Source organism: Schistocerca serialis, chromosome 2 (genome assembly GCF_023864345.2).
Source record: "Schistocerca serialis cubense isolate TAMUIC-IGC-003099 chromosome 2, iqSchSeri2.2, whole genome shotgun sequence".
Taxonomy (NCBI): Eukaryota; Metazoa; Arthropoda; class Insecta; order Orthoptera; family Acrididae; genus Schistocerca; species Schistocerca serialis.
In genome coordinates this window covers 1,123,598,536-1,123,613,156 of record NC_064639.1, presented here as the reverse complement: position 1 = coordinate 1,123,613,156, position 14,621 = coordinate 1,123,598,536, and the positions used below count along the sequence as shown (strand labels likewise).

The following is a 14,621-nucleotide window of genomic DNA, read 5'->3' as shown; positions in this document are numbered from 1 at the left end:
TATATGCTCCAAAACCCTACTGCAAACCGACGTCAATGATATAGGTCTGTAGTTCGATGAGTAGAATTAGGCAACTGCAAGTAGATTTACACAAGCACGTACTCTCATACAAGCACATACCCTCATACTTTAATGTCTACGGTTAACGTGCTACCGTAATACATGGTGCGCAGCCAGGAACCCGAGCGTTGTGTGGCGTACAGGCAGGCCATGTTTGCTTGCGATGTGTGGAGAACCAAGTGGCCCAGCTACCGGCCCGTGAAGCTGTGAGACCCCCGACCATGTCAACGCTACCTCTATTTAACTTATTCACCAGAAGCCACCAGACAAATCCATACATCTCACGCTCCTGAATTTACCCAGCACGACAATGAACGCGACAGGGAATTGGTAATGGACGTCAGAGACTCGACAGTGGCAACACAACCGGCGCCAAGAACAAGCACCTGATACAACTGCTCCAACGAAAAAAAAAAGACCCTAGAACCGACTACGTCCCCTCAGAAGAAGCACACTCCAGGAAACACCAAGGAAACCGGGTCTCCACTTACCAGTGAACAGGATCGGGAGCAAGAAACAAATGTGGCAAGGAGAAACGCTGAAACCTTCACAAGAGGCAGTCGTTCAGGAAAGCATAAAAACAGGAGACAAGGGCGCTGAACAACTCGCACCAGCTCTGTGAGAAAAGGCAGAGCAAATCAGTAACAGAGCACATGAAGAACCACCTGTTTTGAGTATGCATGCTTCTGTTCCGTTAAAGTGAAAAATTTTACACTATGCCTGTAACTTCCCCTCACTTACCGACCTTAATGACAGTAAAAAATTAAACCCGGTGCACCTAATGGAAATTTGGGAAAAGCAATCGCCACCAAAGATAATTTGTCGGTAAAGAGGGAGGAAAGAGTTACATCTAAATGAAAGGAAAAATGCAAATTAAATTGGTGAAAATTAATTTTGAGAAAAGGGTGAAATTATAAAAGAAAGTAAATGTGCGGTCGTTACGTTAACAATTAATTGGCGTTAATTGGATATTTGAGATTTGGGGAAAATTACGGTCGCCAGTCCTATGGACAACTACTATAATAACTGAAAATGGAAGATTAATGCACATATAATTAGCACGAAAAGCGTGGCTACTGAAGGTTGACATGTGTTGTGTGAACACTGAATGTTTGTCAGAAGTAATAAATTTTGCTACACTCTGACTTAATTTAGCAAAAGAATTAATAAAACCGGAAAATTGAAAGTTAACTTAGTGACTGAAATTAATAGTGAACTCTGTTTCTGAAGCACAACGAAATTCAATAAAATAAGGTTAGTCTTGGGCTACCTCAACAATCATTTCAAAAAGCTACTTGAATCTACGCAATTTAGAAATAAGAGATTTAACTTTGAACTTGAATTAAATGATTCTGGACAACTAACAATAGCAACATTTAGTATGTACCAAGCTGAGCTGCAGTCACAGGTAAGCTAAATTATGCTAACAAAACTTGCACTCTTAATTTGTGCTTGTGTAATCTAAATATTGTAGCCAGCTATGAATACCTTAACTGAACTTTGAAATTAAACCAGTGAAATGGAATGATATTACTTTAATGCTGGCATCTGAATTTCAACGACACTCGGGTTCATTTCGGAAAAGGAAGGTGTAACGCCGGAAATGCATATCCTCCTATTTCCATCTATTGCACTGCAAATTTTTTTCCTTATTTTGTTACCTGAAGATATAACATTTCTGTGCCTTTATGTATTTTAATTGTTTTACTATTTTATTTACTATGCATTTATGTCGATGTATAATTGGTTTGTTTTGTAAATATTCTTTGTATTTTACGCTGGGTCTTGCCTAGGGAAAACTTTGCTATCGAACGAATACATCGATAGGTCGTGTGGAGAAGCAAAGTGTTTAGGATCTTTGGTAGTGTTAACTCTGCCACGTGGAGCGCGGGCTGAGAGAGAGTCTGGCTGGAGTAGTGAGTGGAGCAGGTGTGTTGTGTGACGCTCCTGCGAGTTGCCGCGCGTTCGGGGTTGGGCAGCATGTAATTGCGCTCGACTGGCTATAATAGTTTCTAGCACGGTGTCGCGGATGGGAAGCATTAGCTGGCACACATCAAGAGCCTGTTTCACCTGGTGACCTTGTCGAGAAGAAGGCGCGCCAGAATCCAGCTTCTGCAAATGCGACGGCCGACAATGAGTGACTGTCGCCACCTCCTCGATCGACGACTTCAAACCTTCAATCAACCAACAAGGAAGACTAAAAGCACGTAAAGTTTCAGAACTGTATGGCAGACCTCAGCTTTTAAAAGTGTTGCATCACAAAATTACAGCAACTTAGCATGAACCTTTGTTGCTCATTGTCCCAATTGCATTGCCAAGCAGGGTCCCTTCCTTTTCCAAAATGAACCCGAGTGTCGTTGAAATTCAAACGCCAGCATTAAAATAATATAATTCTATTTCACTGCTTTAATTTCAAAGTTCAGTTAAGGTATACATAGCTGGCTACAGTATTTAGATTACACGAGCACTAATTAAGAGTGCGAGTTTTGTTAGCATATTTTAGCTTACCTGTGACTGCAGCTCAGCTTGGTACGTACTAAATTTTACTGTTGCTAATTGTTCAGAATCATTTAATTCAAGTTCAAAGTTAAATCTCTTATTTCTAAATTGCGTAGATTCAAGTAGCTTTTGAAATGATTATTGAGGTAGCCCAAGACTGACTATTTTACTGAATTTCGATATGCTTCAGAAACAAAGTTCACTATTAATTTCAGTCACTAAATTAACTTTCAATTTTCCGGTTTAATTAATTCTTTTGCTAAATTAAGTCAGAGTGTAGCGAAATTTATTACTTCTGACAAACTTTCAGTTTTCACACTACACGTGTCAACCTTCAGTTGCCACGCTTCTAGTGCTAATTATATGTGTAATAACCTTTGTTCTTCAGTGCATGAGCGAATAAAGACTTGTAACTTATGTCAAAAAGCTAAGGTTACCAACCAAAGGAGTAGGGGTCTCATGTAACTTATATTGCCTAATGATGTGTTAGAATTACAGTAGAGGGTCGATTATCCGAACGTCGGTCAACCGAACGACCACTTAACCGAACTGTGTGCTCGCTCGCACCTGTTACTCTCCCACCCAACCGTCCATCATCCCCCTCACTCCCAAACAAGTTTCCCACAGTAGTCGCCGTACTGGGCCACCGCTGGCGGAACATTGCTTCTAATGGGGCCTTCACAAGGCGCTCATGGCCGGCCAAGCCGCCAGTCGCTGTGTTTGAACAATCAGCACACTTCTGTCGACTTGGCACTGGCAGTAGAAGTAGCGGCAGTATCAAAGCTGTTCACAGCAACAGCTGCGCCAGCTTAGAGTTGAGGCGTGCCGCTCCGCGCAGTTTGATGGATTGCGCGCCTCCAAGAAGAGCTTCTCACGGTGCAAACAGTCACCTTCTGTTCTCTGTTACGACCACTTGTGTGCTGCTGCGTGAAGAAGTGAACTTGACGATAGAAAATGCTTAAATGTAAACGTGTTGTCCTTTCTACGAGGGACACGTACGAGATTATTAAAAGGTTAGAAGAAGGTGAATCTGTAACCACTTTATCCAATTTTAAATTTGTATACTGTGTGAATTGTTCATGCAAAATGCGCATGTAATATATGTTTGTTTAATAAACTGTGTCATATACTATATATTCTTACTGAAGTTGCCTTTGCATGTTACTTTGTAATACTAAAACAGTTACCTGTTTTTATGAATAAATTTACTGTACAGTACTTCTTTTTGGCAAATAAACATGTACAGTTCGATTATCCAAACAAACTGGTTTTCCGAACATCCATGTCACCCAATTACTTCGGATAATCGACGCTGTACTGTAGTTGCTTTGGATCTCTGATCCATTACTAAGAAAAACAGGGGTTTTCCGTTATATTTTAGTAGCAGTGAATTGCGTTCTCTAAATTTATCAGATTGCACCCCTTGAGAAAAGCCATTGGAAAACAGTGATAAAAGATCAAGGACTATCTTATACAAGTAGGCAAACCTAAAGGCATTTTAATGGATAATGGATCTCAGTTTGTCTCCAAGAAATGGAAAAGTAGTATGAGATATCAGGGAGTAGAGTTAAAATACACAGCAGCTTACCAAGTCACAAGTAATCAAGCCAACAATTGTATAAGAGAAATAGGCAGGCTGTGCCAGAAATTCTGTGCTGATAAACACAGTACTTGGGGAAAATATATGTCAGGCAGAAGTGTTAAACAATTAACTCATGAGAGTACAGGGTTTACACCCACTGAAATTATGAAGGAAATAACAGACCCAAATATTATTGAGGAGAATATTCTGTTTCCAACTATGGAGGACATGGATCTGGATGAAAAGAAGAATTTGGCTGGAGAGCATTTAAGCGAAGTGTTAAAAGTAAGAACAGGCATGATGGACAGGGTAGACTGACCAAAATACTAATTTGTGAACTGATTATTGTGAAATCACATGAAAAATCTAAAGAAATTGCTGCTGAGATTTCCAATTTTTTCCACATGTATGAAGAACCCTTTCAGGTGGCGAATATGCTGCATTCCAATGCATAATATTTGATATTTCCGAAATCAAGAAGGAAGTATGGAGTGAGGAATACTGTGGACCTTAAACTGTATAAATAAAGAGAAATAGGTCAAAATAATGTATATATGTAAAACCAAGTATGAGTGAAAGATAGGACTTTCACAAAACAAAATATTTCAAATATTATGGACAGTCTAGTAATTATGATCTGTGATATAGATGTAAGGTATCACAATGACGAACACTATCTAAATATCAGTTAAAATAGATTTTAAATTGATTCATTGAACAATATATTTGGTGTACATTTAAGTACAGAAAGGTCTAGGTAGACAAGGTTAGTTTGATGCTTGGTGTGTTGATTATAGTGATAATGATGTTAGCAGAAAATATTTTGAATCACTCAACGGTACTGACAAAGACTTGAAATCAAGCCACTACTAAATTTTCTTGGTCTCAGGTTCTTAAGATAAGATCTAAAAAATGTATGTTTTAGGTTATTGTAATGTTATGAAATTTTACTAAGTACCAAGGGAATTGTGAGCAGGATGTGTGTACAAAGACACTCAATGAGTGACATGTTTGATAAAAAATACAAGTAAAATACAGCAAAAATATAAACTCTTAACTTGCCGCCGTGTAGATGTGTATCAGCCGAGAGCTGAAGCTTCGCTACAAGTTCACCATCGCTGTGCCTTTAAAAGTGTTAGTGTTTACGTTCCACATTAGAAACGTTGCTCAATGTGGCGACCATTGATAAATTGTAAATTTGTGGTAAGGGCTATGGGACCAAACGGCTGAGGTCATCGGTCCCTAGGCTTACGCACTACTTAATCTAACTTAAACTAAGTTACGCTAAGGACAACACACACACCCATGCCTGAGGGAGGACTCGAACCCCCGACGGGGGGAGCCGCGCGAAGCATGACAAGACGCCTTAGACCGCATGGAGACCCCTCGCCACAACCGTTTGTGTCGACAACAGCCTGGGACCTCACTAGAGATACAGTTTTACAATTGTTCGCAACATTGTTCGAACGGCGGACCATGCAATGTTCAGCTGTCGCCACACAGCTCGTTCCCTGCTTGAAGATCGCACATTGCGTCCAGCATTCTCATCCATGGCAACAGTAACATCTTCAACAATCTGAGGCGTAATAGGCCGCCGGCCTATCCTAGTAGCAATTCCCAGGTCGCCAGTTGATTCGAACTTCTGAATCCCGTTCCTCAACCCCTATATAGAGAAAAAACCTCTCCATACGCCCATAATGTGTCGATACTCTCAAAGAGCATCATCTCTATTGCTGTTGTATTCATAAAACAATTTTCAGATTAAGGCACCGCTAACGTTGTCTAGACTCATGCTGATGTCCGCACCTGTAATGCACACCTATGCATGTGTTCCAACCCTATGTCGCCGTACCAGTACCGACACCTAACGGGAAGTTGTGACACAAACACTACTAACAACGCAAGGCCTGCAGGGTACAGTCTGAACATCATTCCTGTGGAGTTTGGTATCCATCCCGTAAATAGTTTTCCGTCTCTGCTGTCGTAAGCAGCGAAAGAGGAAATATAAGCATCCTCCACATAACATTTTCTTTCTTCGCTTTACTGAAATTTCTCTCTTAGATCTTGAATAGGTGACCATTCAAATGCCTCTCGTGGTAAGACGCAAGTTTTGCATTGGGATTACTCTTACCATTGTTTCTGGAAAGAGCTATTTATTATCCTAGCATGTTTCGAGTGGTTCTGAACGCTCATGGTCACGCACTTCCCTTGTTAATTGTTCTACATGTCTCCTGTTATTAATGTCTGCGCTGTTACCTGACACATTGAAACATTTTGGCCTTTCAGTTTACTTTTTTTCAAAGTAAATGTGAAATTTAAACTGTAACTATATTCTGAGTCCTCTGTGTGCAATCCTGAATGTTTTCTTTAAAAGATTTTCCTCAGTCAACCATACCTTCAGATACATAGACTTGTCTTCTTCACTAGAGAATATGCTGCTCCTAAGGAACATTTACATAATTCTGTTCCCTTTCATAATTTCTGTTTACAAGGTAGAAGACGTGGACATCAATGTAAGCTTTATTAACAGAGGTCTTGAACATCTAACAACCTGCCCCAGCATCCAATCTATGTAACTGTATGTAACTTCATAGGCTTCCCCAGCGTGATGACCGAGCGAGGTGGTGCAGTGGTTAGCACACTGGACTCGCATTCGGGAGGACGATGGTTCAATCCCGTCCCCGGCCATCCTGATTTAGGTTTTCCGTGATTTCCCTAAATCGCTTCAGGCAAATGCTGGGATGGTTCCTTTGAAAGGGCACGGCCGATTTCCTTCCCCATCCTTCCCTCACCCGAGCTTGCACTCTGTCTCTAATGACCTCGTTGTCGACGGGACGTTAAACACTAATCTCCTCCTCCTCCCGGCGTGATAATTCTTGATAGCCTCCTCGAGTTTGCTGCCGGATCAAAAATGCAACATGATTCGATATTTCGACGATCTGTTTGTTGGCCATCTTCGGTGGAATGTTGCTGCTATTGCGTCTCGCTGAATACTTTATTTATTGTTATTTCATCGCCCACGCCCCAAATGGGCGCGGGAGAGGGGGAGGTGGGGGAGGGGGAGGGTGGACGCCAGCAGTAAAATACTCCGCTCCTCAACCAAAAGCATTTATAAGATATAACAAAGAGGACATAAAAATGTATGTAGATGATTTACATTATACATTAAAAAGATTAATGACAGCTAAAATGACGAAAAAATAGACAGTTTAAAGAACAAAATTGTGATGAGTCGATACTCTAAGAAGAAAGCACTGGAGCAATGCACTTTCATTTAACATCGGAGGGACTGCCCTAGATGAGAATTGTGGGAGGAGAGAATATGTTTTATAGAGGTTAAGGGGTGTGGGTAAAGAGATGTGGATCTGTTAGGTGGGGAAACTATGGAGATGATAGGTAGGGGATAAAGTGGATAGTCGAAATACAGACTGTGGGAAAGACAGAGGGTGAGGAGTAATGCTGTGTGAGGAAGGCAGTGGTACAAGAAGGATTGCGTTGATTTGTGGAAAGAGACCATACAGCGAGGTTATCAGTCTCATTGGATTAGGGAAGGACTGGGAAGGAAGTCTGCCGTGCCCTGTCAAAGGAACCATCCAAGCATTTTTCTGAAGCAATTTAGGGTAAGCACAGAAAACCTAAATCAAGATGGCCAGACACGGGATTGAACTGTCGTCGTCTCGAATGTGAGTCCAGTGTGCTAACCACTGCGCCATCTCACTCGGCGTAGAAGAAGAAAGAATAGGGCTGGGTGCAGAGGGAAAAGGAGAAAAGAACTCTTATGTGAACTGGGACAGGCGGAGAAGGGCTAAAGTTAGCAAGAGGGATAAATATTAGGGCGGATCTCATTGCCTGGAGGAGGGAGTTGGTTGAAGTTGCGTTGAGATAGGCATTTAGGTGTAAGGATGGATGGTTGTGTCTGAGAAGGCATGGCAGCATACCAGGGTTATGATGAGAGGTGACACAATGGGGTTACTGGAATCTAGTTTGCGGATAATATCGGAGATAAGGAGGTGTTCAATGTGTGTGAGGAGAGATGAGGATTTGATGAGATCGCAGAGGATCCATGTGGGAGAAGGTAAACGGATGCAGAAAGCAAGACAGAGTGCATGACAATTGAGTATCTGGAGGGACTTATAGAAATTTGGTGTGGTGGATATCCATGCATCAATTTCACATCAGAGGATGGGTCAGAGCAGGATTTTGTAAGTGTGGAGAGTAGTGGAGGGGAGTAACCACAAGTTTGGCCAGTTAGTAATTTTAGCCTATTGTGGGGTTTCTGTTGGGTGGTTAGTAGGTGAGGTTTCCATATTAGTTCCAGGTCAGTGGTTCGTGGAAGATATTTAAGTGTGTTAATTAACTGGGTATATGGTCACAAATGGTGAGGTAGAAGTCATGGAGGTGAAAGATGTGGGTGGTTCATCCCAAAATTAATGCTTTGGTTTTGGAGGGGTTGATCCCATTCGTTACAACAGGAGGTAAACTGATTGAGGTGGATTTGGAGGGATTTTTGGGTTTGTGGGAGTGTAGGGTAATGAATGAGGAAAGCAGTGTCATCAACATACTGAAGGAGATGGACTGTTTGGGAGAGGGGGGGGGGGGGGAGCTGCGTGTATCAACAGTGTAGAGATGTTAACGGAGATGGAAGGTACCAGAACTGGTATTGTTAATAATGACAAAGGATGGGCGATTAGATAGGAAGAACGCAATAAGGCGGACATAGTTAATTGAAAGTACATCTGTCTGAGTTTGAAAAGGTGATTAGAATTCCATAAATGATTACAGGCTCTCTAGGTCGAAGGACACAAAAATAGCAGATTTATGGGAGTTGAGTTGGAGGGATAGGAGATGGGTGAGGTGCAGAAGTAGGTCATCAGAAGAGAAACTGGGTTGGAAGCCATACTGGTTAGTTGGAAGGAGCTGGTGCTGGTTCAAGTGTTGATGGATGAGTTAGGAGAGGGTGGATTCGAAGACGTGCAGTAGATAGGGCGGTAGGAGGAGGAATCGGTTGGGGTTTTGTGTGGTTTGAAGAAAAGTAGGATTTTTGAGGTTTTCCAGAGCTCAGGATTGTAGCCTGTGGAAAGGATAGTGGTATAAAGGGTCAGAAGGGTGACGAGAAAGGAGAGGGGGGCATTCTTTAAGGTGTTGATAGGTGATTTATTCCTGACCAGGGGAAGTGTTGCGTTTTCTGTGAAGTATGTTTTTTTACGTCATGTTCTGTGTATTTACTTCTGTATGTGATATGTTACACAAGTACTCAAAGCTGGGAGCCAGAGACGGGGCTGGAGTGTTAGTACATTCGTGGGTGGTATGGAACGAAGTAATCAAAATGACGGTCGTCAGGGATGGAGAAAATGTCGGAGATATAGGGTACAAAAAGGTCATGTTCCCTCAGGTTGTCAGGTAAGCGACGGTTGTTGTGGAGCAACAGGTAGTGAGGTATTGGGTTATTGCTTGTGAGTTGTTGGAATGCCTTCCAATACTTGAAAGAGTTTATGGAGAGTGTAGCGTACAGTATGGTGCATTTCTAGCACCAGTATCGGCTTTTTCTGCATTTCATAAATTCCTAATGTGTCTGTATTTGCCATTGGCATGTGAGCGTATCCCAGTCACGAATTCGCAGCAAGAAGCGGTACACCTGATGGGATTCTCGAAGGAGGAGTAGGGCTGATGAGAGATGGGTGGAATGTAGAAGATATATGACCTTCGTAGGAATGTGGATGGATATATTGGCTGAAAAGGTCTGCTACAGGAAGGATGCGGCGTGAGAGATATCGAAAAGTTGCTGGAAGGTTGTAGTGTACCCTTCTCCTCGGGGTCCTGCCGTGAAAAATATAAAATAGAAAATCTGATTGGGTTTGGAATCTTGGTGGTTTCAGTTATGGATAAGGCAGACTTCGTATTATTGATTGAGATCGTGATATAATTTGACTGTGCATGGCAGACCGAGTCGGCAACACTACAAAAAGCAACTGTACGGAAATAGCATCAGAAACTAATTGAAATTTACCTTATAATCTTGTTAGATACGCAGTATTAATTACAATGTAGTCTTCATGGCTGTCCTAATTTCTCTTGTAGGACGACCCGTATTTCACTTTTCTCTGTCTGTTGAAAACTACTTCAAGTTGCCACTGTCATGATCAATTTACAAATTTGATGATAACCACCTCGAATCACTATTGAAACAACCTCGCTTTGTAATGTAATTTTAATTTCCACCCAAAAGCACATTCAACACATCGCCCAAAAATACACGTCTTTCGTATGAAGACAAGAGAGAGTGATCAATTAGTTCTTAAAAACAAAAACCTACGCAAAAGTAAAAAGACGAACAAAATTATTTATAAAAATCGGTCGCTGGTGCAGCGCTCTTCTGCGTGCGCGATCGTAAATTATATCTTTGTATTGGCGGAAGCGCGGAAGTCAAAGTACCATTACAATGCCTCCTCTACTGACACGCTCCGCAAGATACATATATATGAGAAAATAAGAAATTTACATATTACAAAAAATATGTCTGAGCACAATGCTCTTTGCATATCAGTCTTTGTATACAGTCTTTTTGGTGTGTATCTTCTTTAGGAGTCGTAACATTAATGTCTTTGAATTGCAGCGTATTATCGTTGCTTAGCACAGCATTTGAATTCAGTTCACATGATTCGTGTTTACAATGGAATTAATTCGAACAATAAATGTTTCTATTATATTGCTCCAAAGTCTTTAAACGTAGTATCTGATTCTGAGTGTGTGTGTACTGCCTGGATCTCTTGCGTGTGACTTGAAGAAAATCCAAAGTTTGTTCAATGTGTCAACACGAAATTGTGATCTCCAGCAGTCGAATTTTGGTGGCGTCTACCGGGTATAAATGGTCAATGAGGGCACAGAAAACACCTCACTGCCTATGACAGGGTATGAGCTTGTCTTTTACACCAACCTGAAGACCTGCCGGCTTCTACATCATACACTTCAAGGCATATTGACACTACGTAAATATTTCTTGACCAGTGTTCCATCACGTTGGTTTCTTCTTTGCATTTTCTGTTCCATTTATATGAATCATGTGCTACATGCACAAGTCCTTTGCAGCTCATTAACATCTCCTTAAAATACATTTCTTGATATAGTAAGTACATAAATATACAAAAATTTACAATTAATCATTACATGAAATGGTTACATTGTTGTCATATAGTACATATACAGAATTAAATGAAAAATATAGTAAATTTTTACGTTACATTCAATATCATTGTGCTGACATGTGAATTACATTACATTCAGATTGAAATATACATTTTATTTATTTTATTTGTTGGCTCATTCTTTTTTTCTTTCCTTTTCTTTTTTTTGTTCCTTTCCCTTTCGTTACACTTGCAACATTTGAAGATAATTGTGGCAACTCGCTAGAATATTCAACTTAAAATTCATCTCGCCTCCTGGAATAAAATTTACACATATTTCAAGCTTCAAGACAGCCCTCTGTAGGAGGATAGGTTCATGGGATGGTTGCTAACTACTTCATAAATACTAGTAAAGTCATGTCCTACAGTGGACTACACAAAATAAAATATGATAAATAAAATACATGTTAACTTAATATAATGTAGAAGATCCTATACCTAATACCGTTTGGTGTCCCCACTACATCTACATCTACATTTATACTCCGCAAGCCACCCAACGATGTGTGGCGGAGGGCACTTTACGTGCCACTGTCATTACCTCCCTTTCCTGTTCCAGTCGTGTATGGTTCGTGGGAAGAACGACTGTCTGAAAGCCTCTGTGAGCGCTCTAATCTCTCTAATCTCTCTAATTTTAAATTCATGATCTCCTCGGGAGGTATAAGTAGGGGGAAGCAATATATTCGATACCTCATCCAGAAACGCACCCTCTCTAAACCTGGCGAGCAATCTACACCGCGATGCAGAGCGCCTCTCTTGCAGAGTCTGCCACTTGAGTTTATTAAACATCTCCGTAACGCTATCACGGTTACCAAATAACCCTGTGACGAAACGCGACGCTCTTTGGATCTTCTCTATCTCCTCCGTCAAACCGATCTAGTATGGATCCCACACTGATGAGCAATACTCAAGTATAGGTCGAACGAGTGTTTTGTAAGCTACCTCCTTTGTTGATGGACTACATTTTCGAAGGAGTCTCCCAATTAATCACAACCTGGTACCCGCCTTACCAATAATTAATTTTATATGATCATTCCACTTCAAATCGTTCCGCATGCATACTCCCAGATATTTTACAGAAGTAACTGCTACCACTGTTTGTTCCACTATCATATAATCATACAATAAAGGATCCTTCTTTCTATGTATTCGCAATACATTACATTTGTCTATGTTAAGGGACAGTTGCCACTCCCTGCACCAAGTGCCTATCCGCTGCAGCTCTTCCTGCATTTCGCTACAATTTTCTAATGCTGCAACTTCTCTGTATACTACAGCATCATCCGTGAAAAGCCGCATGGAACTTCCGACACTATCTACTAGGTCATTTATATATATTGTGAAAAGCAACGGTCCCATAACACTCCCCTGTGGCACGCCAGAGGTTACTTTAACGTCTGTAGACGTCTCTCCATTGATAACAACATGCTGTGTTCTGTTTGCTAAAAACTCTTCAATCCAGCCACACAGCTGGTCTGATATTCCGTAGGCTCTTACTTTGTTTATCAGGCGACAGTGCGGAACTGTATCGAACGCCTTCCGGAAGTCAAGAAAAATAGCATCTACCTGGGAGCCTGTATCTAAAATTTTCTGGGTCTCATGAACAAAAAAAGCGAGTTGGGTCTCACACGATCGCTGTTTCCGGAATCAATGTTGATTCCTACATAGTAGATTCTGGGTTTCCAAAAACGACATGATACTCGAGCAAAAAACATGTTCTAAAATTCTACAACAGATCGACGTGGGAGATATAGGTCTATAGTTTTGCGCATCTGCTCGACGACCCTTCTTGAAGACTGGGACTACCTGTGCTCTTTTCCAATCATTTGGAACCCTCCGTTCCTCTAGAGACTTGCGGTACACGGCTGATAGAAGGGGGGCAAGTTCTTTCGGGTACTCTGTATAGAATCGAATTGGTATCCCGTCAGGTCCAGTGGACTTTCCTCTATTGAGTGATTCCAGTTGCTTTTCTATTCCTTGGACACTTATTTCGATGTCAGCCATTTTTTCGTTTGTGCGAGGATTTAGAGAAGGAACTGCAGTGTGGTCTTCCTCGGTGAAACAGCTTTGGAAAAAGGTGTTTAGTATTTCAGCTTTACGCGTGTCATCCTCCGTTTCAATGCCATCATCATCCCGGAGTGTCTGGATATGCTGTTTCGAGCCACTTACTGATTTAACGTAAGACCAGAACTTCCTAGGATTTTCTGTCAAGTCCGTACATAGAATTTTACTTTCGAATTCACTGAACACTTCACGCTTAGCCCTCCTTACGCCAACTTTGACATGGTTTAGGTTCTGTTTGTGCGAGAGGTTTTGGCTGCGTTTAAACTTGGAGTGAAGCTCTCTTTGCGTTCGCAGTAGTTTCCTAACTTTGTTGTTGTACCATGGTGGGTTTTTCCTGTCCCTCACAGTTTTACTCGGCACGTACCTGTCTAAAACGCATTTTACGATTGCCTTGAACTTTTTCCATAAACACTCAACATTGTCAGTGTCGGAACAGAAATTTTCGTTTTGATCTGTTAGGTAGTCTGAAATCTGCCTTCTATTACTCTTGCTAAACAGATAAACCTTCCTCCAATTTTTTTATATTCCTATTAACTTCCATATTCAGGGATGCTGCAACGGCCTTATGATCACTGATTCCCTGTTCTGCACTTACAGAGTCGAAAAGTTCAGGTCTGTTTGTTATCAGTAGGTCCAATATGTTATCTCCACGAGTCGGTTCTCTGTTTAATTGCTCGAGGTAATTTTCGGATAGTGCACTCAGTATAATGTCACTCGATGCTCTGTCCCTACCACCCATCCTAAACATCTGAGTGTCCCAGTCTATATCTGGTAAATTGAAATCTCCACCTAAGACTATAACATGCAGAGAAAATTTATGTGAAATGTATTCCAAATTTTCTCTCAGTTGTTCTGCCACTAATGCTGCTGAGTCGGGAGGTCGGTAAAAGGAGCCAATTATTAACCTAGCTCGGTTGTTGAGTGTAACCTCCACCCATAAGAATTCAGAGGAACTATCCACTTCTACTTCACTACAGGATAAACTACTAACAGTGACGAACACTCCACCACCGGTTGCATGCAATCTATCCTTTCTAAACACCGTCTGTACCTTTGTAAAAATTTCGGCAGAATTTATCTCTGGCTTAAGCCAGCTTTCTGTACCTATAACGATTTCAGCTTCGGTGCTTTCTATCAGCGCTTGAAGTTCTGGTACTTTACCAACACAGCTTCGACAGTTGACAATTACAATACCAATTGCTGCTTGGTCCCCGCATGTCCTGACTGCCCCGCAC

The 14,621-nt window shown here is 41.3% G+C and overlaps 1 protein-coding gene and 1 non-coding gene across 3 annotated transcripts in view; both read left to right on the top strand.

Moving 5' to 3' along the window:
* LOC126458569 (serine protease snake-like) overlaps window positions 1-14,621 on the top strand; it is a 720,709-nt gene that overhangs the window by 259,943 nt on the left and 446,145 nt on the right. The gene's annotated exons all lie outside the window — the stretch shown is intronic.
* On the top strand, window positions 6,757-6,829 carry Trnaa-cgc (transfer RNA alanine (anticodon CGC)). The gene has a single exon. It is a non-coding gene; the product is annotated as a tRNA-Ala (tRNA).